Raw genomic sequence first — 13427 nt, forward strand, 5'->3', positions numbered from 1 at the left:
AACCACCCTAAAGCAACTCATCATTTCAGACAAATTATGAAGTTTCTTCACTAGGTCATAAAGGCACATTTGGTATGGAGTCTGTTTTTATTCCCCGGGTCACCACTGGAGGTTTATATTTTAGAGAGATCATTCCAACTGCACTGTTGGGAATTGAAGATGGTGAGGCAAGAGCAGAAATGGGGACCATTTAGCACGTGATTGCTGTAGTTTATAAGGAGGATAACAGTAGACTGGACTAAGCTGGTCACTGTGGAGATGGAGAGATGTAAACAGATTTGAGTTTTGAGATAAGACTGCCAAGACGTGGAGATGGACTGGACGCGGTGAATGAGGCATAGAGCTTGCAGGATGGCTCCATGCATGTGTGGGTCGAACAACTGAGCAGATGTGTGGCCATTTACTAAGGTGGGGAAGGCTAGGGGAGAAATGGGCTTCCGGGATGGGAGAAATCATATATATATAAGTATAAAAATACAATATTTATTATATACCTTTAGTTTTACAAAATTTGAAATTTGTTTCAGTTCCCATGGCCTTTAATAAAGAAATTAATGTTGATTAACAGTAAACAGTGCCTCTGTGTTGAATGTGTTGCTTCTATAGTGAATAAGGTCCTTTCAAGAAGTTTAGTTTTATTCCATCATCAGGGGTGTTCTCTATGGGAAATTCTTCCCTGTGAATAGACAATTATACAAGGTCCTATTCTTTGACATGAAAATAAGTGACAACACCCACTGAAGTCAGCAAGAGGAATTTGGCTTCCATTGCCATGAATTGTGCGGTTCCACAAATCCCGAAGATAAGAGCTGGAAAAAAACAGTCAGGACTGAGTAAAAAGTGCCTGGCTCTGATTTCAAGGGTACGATTGTGTAAACATTTCTTGAGCATGATTCTTATTCTTAAACGTTGGAGAATGGCTTTTGTAATGAGAAAAAAATTTCGTCATTCCCCCAAATGGCAATGCTTGTGTTTCAGTCATTTGGGTTCTAAGAAACAAAATCTTTTCCTTTAAAGGGAAAGAGGTCATAGTAATTGTCAATACCTTAAGGAAGATACTCAGTTTGTTACTGGTTTTAATGTCAGCCCATAAGAGGCTTCACAAGGTAGGACCTCCTTGCCTGAGTCGATGAGGTTTGCCCTCGAGGTTTATGATAATGGGTTCTGCCTTGTAACCAATCCCACTTCCTGGCTATATTTAACGTTTGGAAGTCTGTCATAAACGAATTTTCTAGTCTTCTTCAGCTTTTCCCGTGTAAAGATTTTTTTTTTCCTTTGGTGTTGAAGATGGACAAGGTTTATGAAGAAACTTGTTTTTCACTTCTTCAGAGAAAGCTTTTTTTTTTCCAGCACAAATGTCATCTGATTTTTTTGCTACGGCGTGCCGGCGGCCCATCCTGTAATGCAAGGCCGGTACCAGCAGATGGCAGTCACACCACACTGCACTTTGGCATTAGGCTAAGCTTTAGAGCCCCGGGAATTTGTCCTGTTCACAGAGGGAGGGTCTAATGCACTCTGCGCCTTGGCTGGGTGGGGTAACTTGTATGGAGACTAATTCCAGGGAATCCACTACATAAATCTATGAATTTGGCCTTGAATCTGAAGATATACTTAGTTGGAAAAGGAAACAAAACTGAGTAAACAAAAAAAAGAGAAAAAACTACTTAAATAAATCTGTCAAAATGAGCTATGAGGTGAACATCCCAAGGTCTTGGGCTTATTCTGGGCTTTGTTTCACTGATGCCTGGATCAATATAATCACAGTCGAGGAGCTGGCATGAAAACGTAATGACCAAGAGAATAAGGCTTGGAACAGCTGCAAAAGTATTTTATTTTCAGGAGGATTAACTGAGCTCTGGGTGGCTGGACAGGGTAGGAGAAAAACAGAAGAAACTTCAGAGGTAAAATTAGAAATCTTAGAAGAACTTTTCTTTCTTCCATAGAGAAGATATTTCCAAAGGAATTTTTTACATGAAGAAGAAGGATTTTTCTCCAGCTAGAAGGGAGACGTTGCACGCATTGCTATTATTCCAGCGTCTGCTTCATCATGCTTCCCTGAATTTCTGCCACCACAACCCAGCTGGTTTTGCTCACTCTTCCTTTCCCACCACTTAAGTGGTGGGGCGTTGGGACAGGTGTAGGGTTACGTGGCGTAAAGAGGACATTCCTATTTCTCCGCCCGCGATGTGGTTTCTGTGTCTGAGCAAAAGGCACATTTTTTTTTTATTGGCGTATAACAGTGTGTAATTTCAGGTGTACATTATTATATTTCAGTTTCTGTGTAGACTGCATCATGTTCACCACCAATCGTCTAGTTTTTATCCGTCACCACACATAAGGAAAGGCACATTTGATCTCTGTTTATGTTAGGTTTGGTTTTTTGGAGTGTGTCTCACCAGGAATGGTGTGGGAACAGGCCACAATCCATTGTTTAAGGAAAATGGCCACAATCCATTGTTAGGGAGAAGCCTTGAATCTCATGGAAATGGATTACATAGGTCAGGAATTTCTTTTCCCGGAGAGCTATTGGAACTAGGACTGTTGTTTCTGACTCAACTTTGTAAGGAGATCTTGTAATACACGGTAACTGAACTATCCACAAAATTGTGAGGAAACACTTTACATATTTAAGGATAAAGGCATCAATAGAGGCATTAGCAGCTTCCTTGTTCTATTGCCTTTTCTATGTCTGTTGAGGGTTTGCTTATTTTCCATTCCAGTAAGTGGAGAGTTACATGATCTTCCATCTGTATTTGAGCAGGAGTTGGATGTACGATCCACCTGGGGTATAGATAATCAGGGGGTGCATTACCCATAGAGAATTTAAGAACATAATAAAACTGACTAAAAGTTGATCTGCTTTTAAAGTACCACCATGCCCAGCAGTTCTTAAGCACTGTCAGTGAAAAAAATGTTTTTCTGATCTAATGTCCAAACATTTGCCATGATTCCAGCTGAGTTTCAATAACATATATGTATGCATCAAATTAGCACATTTAAATCACCTCTTTAATAAACATTGGGTTCTCTATGAGGGTAAACTCAGAGAACTCCCAACTATGCGGTTGGCCTTCCACACCATGTGGACTCAACTATCAAATTCATTTCCAGAGGAAGTTCCTAATGGTTCAGAATCCTTGGAGCTTCCTTCTGGTGCAGTTTATATATCCGACTCCCATGGTACTCCATATTCCTGCATGTAAATAGTACATTTGAAATACACAAAGATAGCTGTAGTGATTTTTCTTTTCTGAATTGTATTTCTTCTGGTGTGAAGAAACCTGACATCAAAATATTTGCCAACACCCAGAATCAGTTTAATGATGTACTGAAAACAGCAAGCCTCAGACTTGTTCCTTGAAGACCGGTGCGCAGAAATAGTGGACAAGGTGATTATCTATGCAAAATGTGAGGAACTGGACATTTACATAGAAAAATTAATCAAATTAGAAGAAAAATACCCAGAGAAATAACAAAACATGCTCGTCTTACATTTTTGGAAAAATAACAAAGCAATGTTTGCGTGTCCTGATCGTTTTCACCAAGATCTGGACACTAGTTCTAAAGCAGAAGAGGAAAAAGTTAGAAGTTTTTGGTAAATGTAATAGAAATTTAAGATGCTTTTCTGGTGAAAGTATTTTAGAGGAACTTTTTGACTATGAAAAAATTTGGAAGCAACTAGAATTGATAACAGAGAAACAAAGACATGGAAATTTCTGAAATTTATTATAAAATGGGATTTTTATGAAACTTTTCCAGGCTTATACTTAGTTTAAGGGTTTCTTAGCTGTTTTTATATCTATCGCTTCATTTGAAAGAAACTTTATGACATTGAAATTAATAAAAACATTATTCTTCCATCAACTATCAGTGAACAACAGGTTGACAAAAAAAATCTATATTGTCTATTGAACATAAAGATGTGAATAAAAATAATTTTGACAAAATCATTGACAAATTTGTAGAAGATTAAGGCTAGAAAAACAAAAACTATAATTTTATTGTTCATTACTACAATAGAGCAATACGTAGGTAAATGTTTTTTCCCTTTAAAATAAGGCAAAGCAATTAAAATGATTAGTCCATTACCTTTTTTTCATATGTTGTCATATTTATTTTATTTTTTATTAAAAAAAATTGACGTAATATATTAAAAGTTCTATAAAATAAAAATTTACTCTACTTCTGTTTCCTGACCATTATTGTTTTCTCATTTCATGTTGTGTTACTCAAAATAATTTTCTTGTGTCAAGGAAGAGCATGTTTAAAAATGATCCTCTGAATGTCAAATATGCAGCTAGAACATGCTGGCTTTCACCATATTTATTGGTCACAGTGAGCTATGCTACAATAATAAAGAAACTCTGAAATCTTAATGGCTTAACCCAGTTAAAATTTGTGGCTTTCTAGCACAGAGTCAAATATGGAAGTTCCTAATTGGATGGCAATTCTTGGTGGTTTTCTGCAAGTGGAGACTCAGCGATGTACCATCTTGAGCCTCTACTCTGTTATTGCTTCAAAGTTGCCCTGGTACCATCCAGCTAGTAGATGGAGAAGGAGGTATGGGAGGTGAGAGAGTGTTGAAGATTAGGCAGAATATTTTATGGACAGGCCTGGAGATAGCACACATCACTCTCATCTGCATTCAGTTGGCCAAATCCAGCCATCTGGTACCAACATACCCGCAAAGAAGCGGGGAAAATGTGTGACAAGGAAGAGGGAACAGGATTGATGAGCATCTAGGCAGCTCTGTCAATCCATCTGTGGTCAAGCTGCTGTTCCTGCATCTTTCTACCATTGCCACAGCTTATTAAATTGCATCTCTGTAATCTCTCCCTATTCCCAACCATGCAACGGAGTACAACTCAACAGTTAATGGTTTTCAAACCAAGCAAGTGAACTGCTTTTTTTCAAATGAAATATTCTATGCAAGCCAGTATATTAGAAACAGATAAATACATAGCTATTCTGGTTAGAGTAGGAGTGAGCAGTCAGAAACATTATTTAATTTGTCTTTTCGTTAACTCACACATGCTTCCCCTCCCTGCCCACCCTTCCTGGGACCCTATGACACCTTTGTGTAATTCCTGGGATCTGATTAACAGAGGTTGAAAAGCAAACAGGCAAAGTGGGACCATTGGCGCTTTTGAACAGGGAGTGTTGTTTAGAGAGATTGAAGTTCAGGACTCTGGCATGTAGGGCTGCCACACCCTCCCCAATACTTTTAACTTTATCTTATTCAAGTCAACTTGATATTCTTTAAAAGTTTTCTATTCATTTCAACTTTTGTGTCCATATATGCAACCTTTTAACATTGTTTTTAATGTTGAACATGTTTTTATTCATTCAACCTCGAGTGCCAGGCATCACTATACTATGATAGAGACTCTGACCTAAGGGGAAAGAATTCTCATAATATAAAAGTAAATGAAAAACTCTAGACACAAAGTTGAATATACAATGCAATATTAATAATGTGGAAAGAACCTCTTTCTCTATATGTAAAGACATATGTTGTGTCTCTTATTTATTCATCTAACCCCTTGGTTGAGCTCCAGGCCTACCAAGAGCAATCAAGCCAAGAGGATACCTTACTTGCCAGGAGCCCAAGCCAATCCGCAGAAGCCACCATACCAGGGGAAGGAGCTTTTCTCCCAGCTCTGGGATTTCCTCCCATGCAAGGAAGGCTACTGAGAATAGCAGGCATGACAACACGGGTGTTAGAATATCTAGTTTATTTGTACTGACTGACCAAGGCTGACCTCTATACTGTGCATGCAGGCTGGAAGTCTGTCTTATTTATATATCAAAACTAAACCTTTGTAATCTTACATCTGTAAGTCCCTCAACATCTCTCCCAAACCTCCCCACTACTACCACTAGGCAGAACCAGCTAAAGCATGGTCTGTTCCACCCAATTTACTGTTCACTTCATTGGCATGGGGCTTTTCTCCTCATGACACCATTGATCCGGGGAAGGGGTTTACAACCTTGCTGCAGAGCAGACATAGTTTTAGCTTTTTAGAGACCTTTGCCTCATTTGGCCTGGACCTAAAACATTCCTATCTTATCGCATTCTTAGGATGCCAGAAACGCAAACATAGCTCCGCAAAGAATTTACACACATCACAGTTAAACTATTTCCAACTTTGCATTTTTATTTACTTGAAATTATTTTCCCCTGGAACAGGGCTGAAATTGCTAATTCAATTAGTAGTACATATACTTCTGATCACTTTACACACACTAAATACAACTTTACCCAACTGGCCACACTGTTGTCAGAACGAGGTATGGACAGAACACCCTGTGCAAACATGAATTTTTATCACATGCCTTTTTTTTCTACGTATGATAAGATCATATAATTTTTTTGTCCTTTTTTCTATTAATGTGGTAAATAACATTGACTGATTTTCAAAACGTTGAACTAATCTTCCATTCCTAGAATAAACCCAATTTTGTTGTGTTGTATAATCTTTATAGATTATATGTCTTTGAACTACTTTAATAAGTGAGATGACCAGACTTATTTATTTTTATTGTAATGTTCGGTGTGGTTTATTATCAAGTTTATTCTGGGTGCATAAAATGAATTGGAAAGTGTTGCTTGCTTTCCTGTTCTGTGTAAGATTTTTGTGTAAGATTGGTGAAATTTCTTGCTTAAATGTTTGCTGTAATTCTCAATGATTCCATTTAGACCTGGAGTCTTTTTGGTTTGATGTGGAAAGATTTCTAATTATGGCTTCAGTTTCTTTAACAGATATAAAATTATTCTGATCCATGTCAGATAGACAATATTTGGGACATGCTTATACTAAAAAATTATCTGTTGTTTATCTAAAATTCAGATTTAACTGCGTCCTGTATTTTTATGGCAACCCTATAATGTCCTCATTATATTTAGAATGTCTGAATGAGTAATGATTGTCCCCATCATCTTGATTAGTAGTAATTTGTGCCTTTTCTCTCTTTTTTCTTGATTAGTCTCACCAGAGACTTATCAATTTAATTAGTCTTTTAAAAGAACTAACCTTTGAGTTTTTATTATCTTTACTATATGTTTTCAATCCCATTAATTTCTATTTCCATTTATTTTTTTTCCTTTTTCTTGTTTAGCATTTAGTTTGTACCTCTCACTTCTTGAGATGGATAATCTAATCTTTGATTCTGAGCCTTTTTTCTTTTCTATTATAGGAATTTTTCCATGATATAGGAATATAAATTTCCTCTACCCATGATTTTAACCAGTTCTCACAGAGTCATTCTCAGGGACTTGGATTTTATTTTGCAGGTGATAAGGAGCCATTAGTTTTATGCCCAGGAGTGACAACTTGATATTTACTTTTTTGATGCGTGCCATTGGCTGTGTTGTGAAAGAGGTGACTGGGGAGGGCAGAAGACTAGAAGAGGATGAGCACATGACCGAGGACAGAATGTTGAGGGTCAGCCTTCAGGAAAGGGGCAGTCGAAGGACACAGAGTCACCATTGTTAGAGAGAAGGGATAGTCGGAGAAGAAAAAGCCACTGGTTCATCCTGGGTTACAGAATTGAGGCTACAGAGACTAGGTGGAAGAAATTTCTTCAAGTTACACATTTTATAGTAGTGTTTCTGCTCAAGATTTTTAACTAGATTTTGCATATTGGAATATATATACATATATATATCGTATTAGAATACGTAACAAACATCTAAAACAAAGAATACGTTTAACACCTGTTTTATGCATGATTACACAGCGCACCAGTACTTTGGCTTCCCAGCCATAGCTAAACTCCACGTGTGATCTTCAGGCCAAAGAGTCCATTGACTCGAACTCTCCAAGGTAGAGCTTCAAGCACTGGCCATCCTGAAGTTTTCCTAGGTTGGCCCAACAAGGGAAGTCATGGACTTCAAGTCACTCCACTCCTTGGGCTATCGCTTTGTCTTTTTTTTTATTTTGGTGAGGTAGGTTGGCCCTGAGCTAACATCTGTGCCAATCTTCCTCTATTTTTTGTATGTGGGATGCCGCCACAGCACGGCTTGATGAGCAGTGTGTAGGTCTGTGCCTGGGAGCCGCACCAGTGAACCCTGAGCTGCTGAAGTGGAGTGTACAAGCTTAACAACTATGCCACTGGGCTGGCCCCCACTTTGTCTTTTTTGTTTATTTGATTTAGTGAGGTAGATGCTGTCCAAAATGTTTTTAGTAACTTGGTGAAAGATGGCTTATAAGTAAATGTCAGTTTTCATTTTAGTTGTAGATAATAAAAGGTAAAGTCTTACCTAATTTAAAAGAGAATAGTTGAATTGAACTCAAAGCAAGTCAGATTCTGTAATGATTTTTTTCATTGAAAGAGAAAAAGATTGGCTAGAAATAAAACTTCAGTGGCTTGTTTGTGGATAAGGCATTCCATGTTTATCTGGGGTAGACTAAATTATTTTTTCACACAAAGTGAATAAAGATTAGATGTATCTTTATTGAATAGCCATCTTTAGAAACCAGCAAAGTTTGAGGTATCAAGAGGAGTAGAACCTAGTGATTCTCTAAGAAGGAACTGAGATTTATAAATGAGCCATTGTCCTACCAAATTCCAGGGTTCTAAAGGTCTCACCACTGCCTCTTTCCTGGCATGTTGTGAAGAAGCTCATGGCTTGTTTTCTTTTTTCCATTGGTTCTCTAGTCTCGCCATGTGCAGAGTTGCTCAGCTCACATGTCTGTGGGAAGGGGAAAAATGTCTGCTTCAAAGGAATCAATTTTTGTGGTTGCAAATTTGGGTGTTTGGGTAGACATTGGCCAATTCCTTCTAAAATCTGAAAACTTTCTTGAATTACCATCATCATGTTAATTCATAGGAAGTTCATGTCTTTAAAAAGCTGTGGCAAAAAAAAAATCACTTTTAAAACCACATAACATCATCACTATATGACATCTCATGGTTCAAGTTTTAACGACAAGGAATAGCTTCTTTAGATTTAGTGCTAAGTTGTTGATTTGGGTGTGAATTACAAGATCAAGACATAGACACTCTCCTTGTCCATAATTAGTTGCAACTCCTCTTTGTGTTTAAATTTTCTTGTCAAGGACTTAGTAGAAGAAATCAAATAGGGAGTAATAGAATTATTGAGCTGCCTCTGACGGTGTCACTGTACTGATTTGCTTTTTCATTTTTCAGTGATCTGTCTCTTGGTCCATGGGTGGCTAGGGATGAAACCTTAGAGATTCATTCATGAGTAAGCTATCCTGATGACGGGGGAGGATATGCAGCTGTCCATCTATTCATCTAAAATGTATTGAAGTTTGGGTGGAGATACAGATGAATAAGGCGAAATACCTGCGTTTACAAAGCCCCTGACCAATGGGAAATAATGTCATATGTGCTAATAATAGGCCACGTATGGAATGTGGTGGATTCAATGGGAATAGATAGGGAGGAGGCAAATAGCACAGGGTGTTGGTGAAATAGAGAAGATCTGGACCAGGAAAGTAGCAGTGGCCATGAAGAGGGAGAGGCAGATTAAACTGCTTTTAGGAAAATCACAGAAGTTCAGAGTTTGGTTTTCAGCCTTGGTTCCCTGGTACTACTTCTTTCTAGCTTACTAGCTGGATCAATTGTGCAGTTCAAGTTTTGTAAATTCTCTGAATCTTGGTTTTCATGTTTGTAAAATGGGATAATAGTACCTACCTCACAGGGTTGTTGTGTGGATTAAATTACATAATTTGAGAAAAGTTCTTATTATCCAGTGCTTGAAACATTGTAATTCAATACATGTTGGCTATTGTATTAGTCAGGGTTCTCCAGAGAAACAGAACCAATAAGATATATATTATCTTATTAATTATAAGGAATTGGCTTATACAATAATGGATGCTGCGAAGTCCCATCATCTGCCATCTGCAAGCTGGAGACCCAGGAGAGCTGGTGGTGTAGTTCCAGTCTAAGTCTGAAGGCCTGAGACCCAGGAGAACCAATTGTGTAAATTCCAGTCCAAGTGTAGGAGAAGACTGATATCCTAGCTTGAAAACAGTCAGAGAGAGCAAATTCTCCCTTACTCCATCTTTGTTCTGTTCAGGTTTCCAGTAGATTTGAAGTGGCCACCCACATTGGGGAGGGCAATTTGCTTCACTCAGTTTACCTATTCAAGTGTTAATCTCATCCAGAAACACCTCCATGAGATACACCTAGAATAATGTTTAACCAGACATCTGGGCACCCCATGGCCTAGTCAAGTTGACATATAAAATTAACCATCAAAGCTATTATAATTATTATCAGTACTGGGACTTGGGTGAGAAGTCACATAGTGTAGTTGAACTTGTGTGATATTTTAAGCCACACAGCTTTTCATTTAAATCCCCTTACTGCCTTGCATTATCTGCAAGGTTTTGATCAAGTTGCTTAATATCTCTGAGCCTCAGTTTCATCATCTGTGAAGTTAGGATTATAGTAGCTATTTGTGGGACTCTTTTCAATGATATGGATCAGAGTATGAAAAGAATATGGCCCCACATCAAAACTCAATAAATGATCGCTACCATTCTTAGGGGCTGAGAGAGCAAGAGATGTTTAGAATGGCATCCTTAAATTTTAAAATGAGTAATAGCTGGATAGTCCTGATATGCAGAGAATATGGGGGAAGAGCAGGCTTTAAAGAAAAAAAGTGAGTTTTATTTTAATCATGGATAAGCATGTCTGGCGCCTCTGCTAGGATACAAGGATATGGTTCTCAGAAGGGATCCAGGCCTGGGGACTTAGCTTTGTATATCAGCAGCATATAAATTGTATCTGATTCCAGGGATATGGATTGGATTTTCCAGGGAGGGAGGACAGATCCAAGTTTAGAATCTTGGAGAACACGAGGGGAATGATGGAGGAAAAGAAGTCCATGACTGAGACTGGCCTAAAGCAATAGGGTTAGGAGGAATCCAGGCAAGAGTGTTCTCATGCGTACTGAGAGGTGAGAGTTGTGTTCGCACAGGTGAACAGTGGCCAAATGTCAAAGGGGAGAAAATGGAAAACAGTGCTTGCTGGATTTGGCCGCATGGAGGGCATCTGGTGATTTTCATCTTAGCAGTTTCTGTGGAACAATGTGGGCAGGAGGCAGATTGCAGGGGATTGAGAAGAGAATGTGGACAAGGAGGTGAGAATGTGGGCAGTATGGGCCAGGCTTAAATATGACTCCTAACAGTCCATACCATCAAGGTGTTGATGTGGCTTGGATGGGCTGGACATCCTGGGAAGATAGGAAGTTTGTGACCAGTAGATAGTGATATCAAGGGAACTGGACTTAGCATTTAGAAGAGCACCTGGCTCACTGCAAACACTCAATCAATGTTAGCTACTTATTAGCCACCGGTGGAAACATTGTTACCAACCACCCGCTGTACTGCCCCTTACGTGTACTCTGAGCCACTATAGGGAACAATTGGCAGCACAGGTTGACGATGGGTGGGAAAAATGAGGAAACTGGCTAAATTATTCATCTACATACATCAAATCAGAGCAATTTTCTTGAGGGTTGCCTGGAAATAACACCATCCTCCCTCTTTCCACCCACTCCTGAAAGCTACATTCATCTTTTCTAAAATGTCCACCTCTACCTTCACACTCCAAAAAGGGCCATTGGTACTATTTTCAACAAGCTTGAACCTGTGTAAAAATGTTAGGCTACATCTTGAAAGATGGCCCTTTTCCTTCCACCTCAGGCCCCTCATTTTACATGTCTCACTATATTGGACACAAGCCCACGTAGACTTATTGTATGCTTGTAACTCACAATATTTTTATCATATTATAAGTCTGCTAAGGATATGGACACTCTCAGATGTTGTTAAATTGCTCTAACAAACCTTTTCCAGAAAAATAATGTGTGTATTCTTTGACCTAGGCAATCCAATTTTGGTAAATATATCCCACAGATAAAAATAGCCACTAAAATGTAAAGCCACAGTCAATGATATTTCCTTTATTATTTGTAGTGGCAACAGAACTGGAAACAGCCTGACTCTATTAAGAGGAGGAAAGTTGACTAAATTATACTACTCCATAATATAGAATATAGTGACGAGAGGGATGTCCATGATATATTATTAAGAACAAACGTGAGCAAGAAATCCATATGCATAAGGTGATCCCATGTTTGGAACATAACTAAAATATTTATTTATATGTGTTTATATCTTTGTGTGAACATATGTATTTATTTTGAATATAATTTTTTGGATTGTAGAGTGGGTGGAAGCATTCACACCAAACTGTTAACATTGATTACTTCAGGGTTGATGGAGTAGAAATGATATAAAGTGAGATTGTTAATTTTTCCTTATATCTCTCAGAATTCTTAGACTTGATTATTAGAAGAGGCTTGCATTATTTTTTCAATTAAAAAATAAAACCTATAAATGAAAGAAAAAATAAAGCTTTCACTACTATCTCATGAAATTATAAACCATCTACTTGGGAATAAGCTGTAATGGACACAATGAGGAATGAAATGGTAATTAGCAAGACTTGGATGAATACTTTTAATTTTGGAGTTAAAGGAATCTGGCAGTGATCAGTCTTTACGATGGATTTGAGAAACTGGTATTGCTACCTGTCATTAAATGTAGTCACTCCAAGAGGGTCTTCCGGACCCTCACTTGTGCTTTTGCATTTGATTACTGTGTGGGGTGACACATCAGGTAGTTCACATATTGGCAGGGATTAGCTTATTAATTCTATTTGCCACCATTTATATAATGAAACTAATAAATATTAATATTAATAACAGTATTGTATTAATACCGTATAATAAAAGCATTGTATTAATAAATTATTCCTTATTAATAAATGTTAATTAATACTAATAGTTAATTTCATTAACCACCTGAAAGAACAGGACATAAAGGAGTGGTATTCAGACAGCTAACTGTTGACCAGGGGTAGTCATGGAAAAGAGGAATTGGAAAGACCCCAAAATTATAGCAATGCCCCATTCTGGTGGAATTCTTTCTGTAGGGAGTGGGTTGAAGGAGGTATTGGAAGGTCACAGGTGCTCTCAGAATGTAGGAAAAAGGACAAGAGAAGCATGGAAAAGAATGATAGAGGCCATCAAAACCTTCAGGAAGATCATCCAGCTTAGAGAATGAGAATTGGGGGGAGGGAAGAAGAGAGGCTAATGAAGGTGATAAAGAGAAATTGGTACAGGATGTTCTTGGGCAGCCAAATCAGTGAGATATTTGGGCAGGTAATAGGTGAGTAGGGAAGAAGATGAATGCTAGAAGGTGAGGAAAGTCTAGAAGGGACGTAGCAGGTCATCCAAAACAGATATACTTAATTTGAAGCTTGCTTAGCATTGGCCTTGCTTGTATTTAGTCTCATCCACCAGCCAAGTGAATTCCTATGGGTAATTTATAATGTGGGAAAATATGAATTAACATCTTGATTTACATAATCATCTTGCATAA

Source organism: Diceros bicornis, chromosome 21 (assembly GCF_020826845.1).
Source record: "Diceros bicornis minor isolate mBicDic1 chromosome 21, mDicBic1.mat.cur, whole genome shotgun sequence".
In the NCBI taxonomy this organism is placed as follows: domain Eukaryota; kingdom Metazoa; phylum Chordata; class Mammalia; order Perissodactyla; family Rhinocerotidae; genus Diceros; species Diceros bicornis.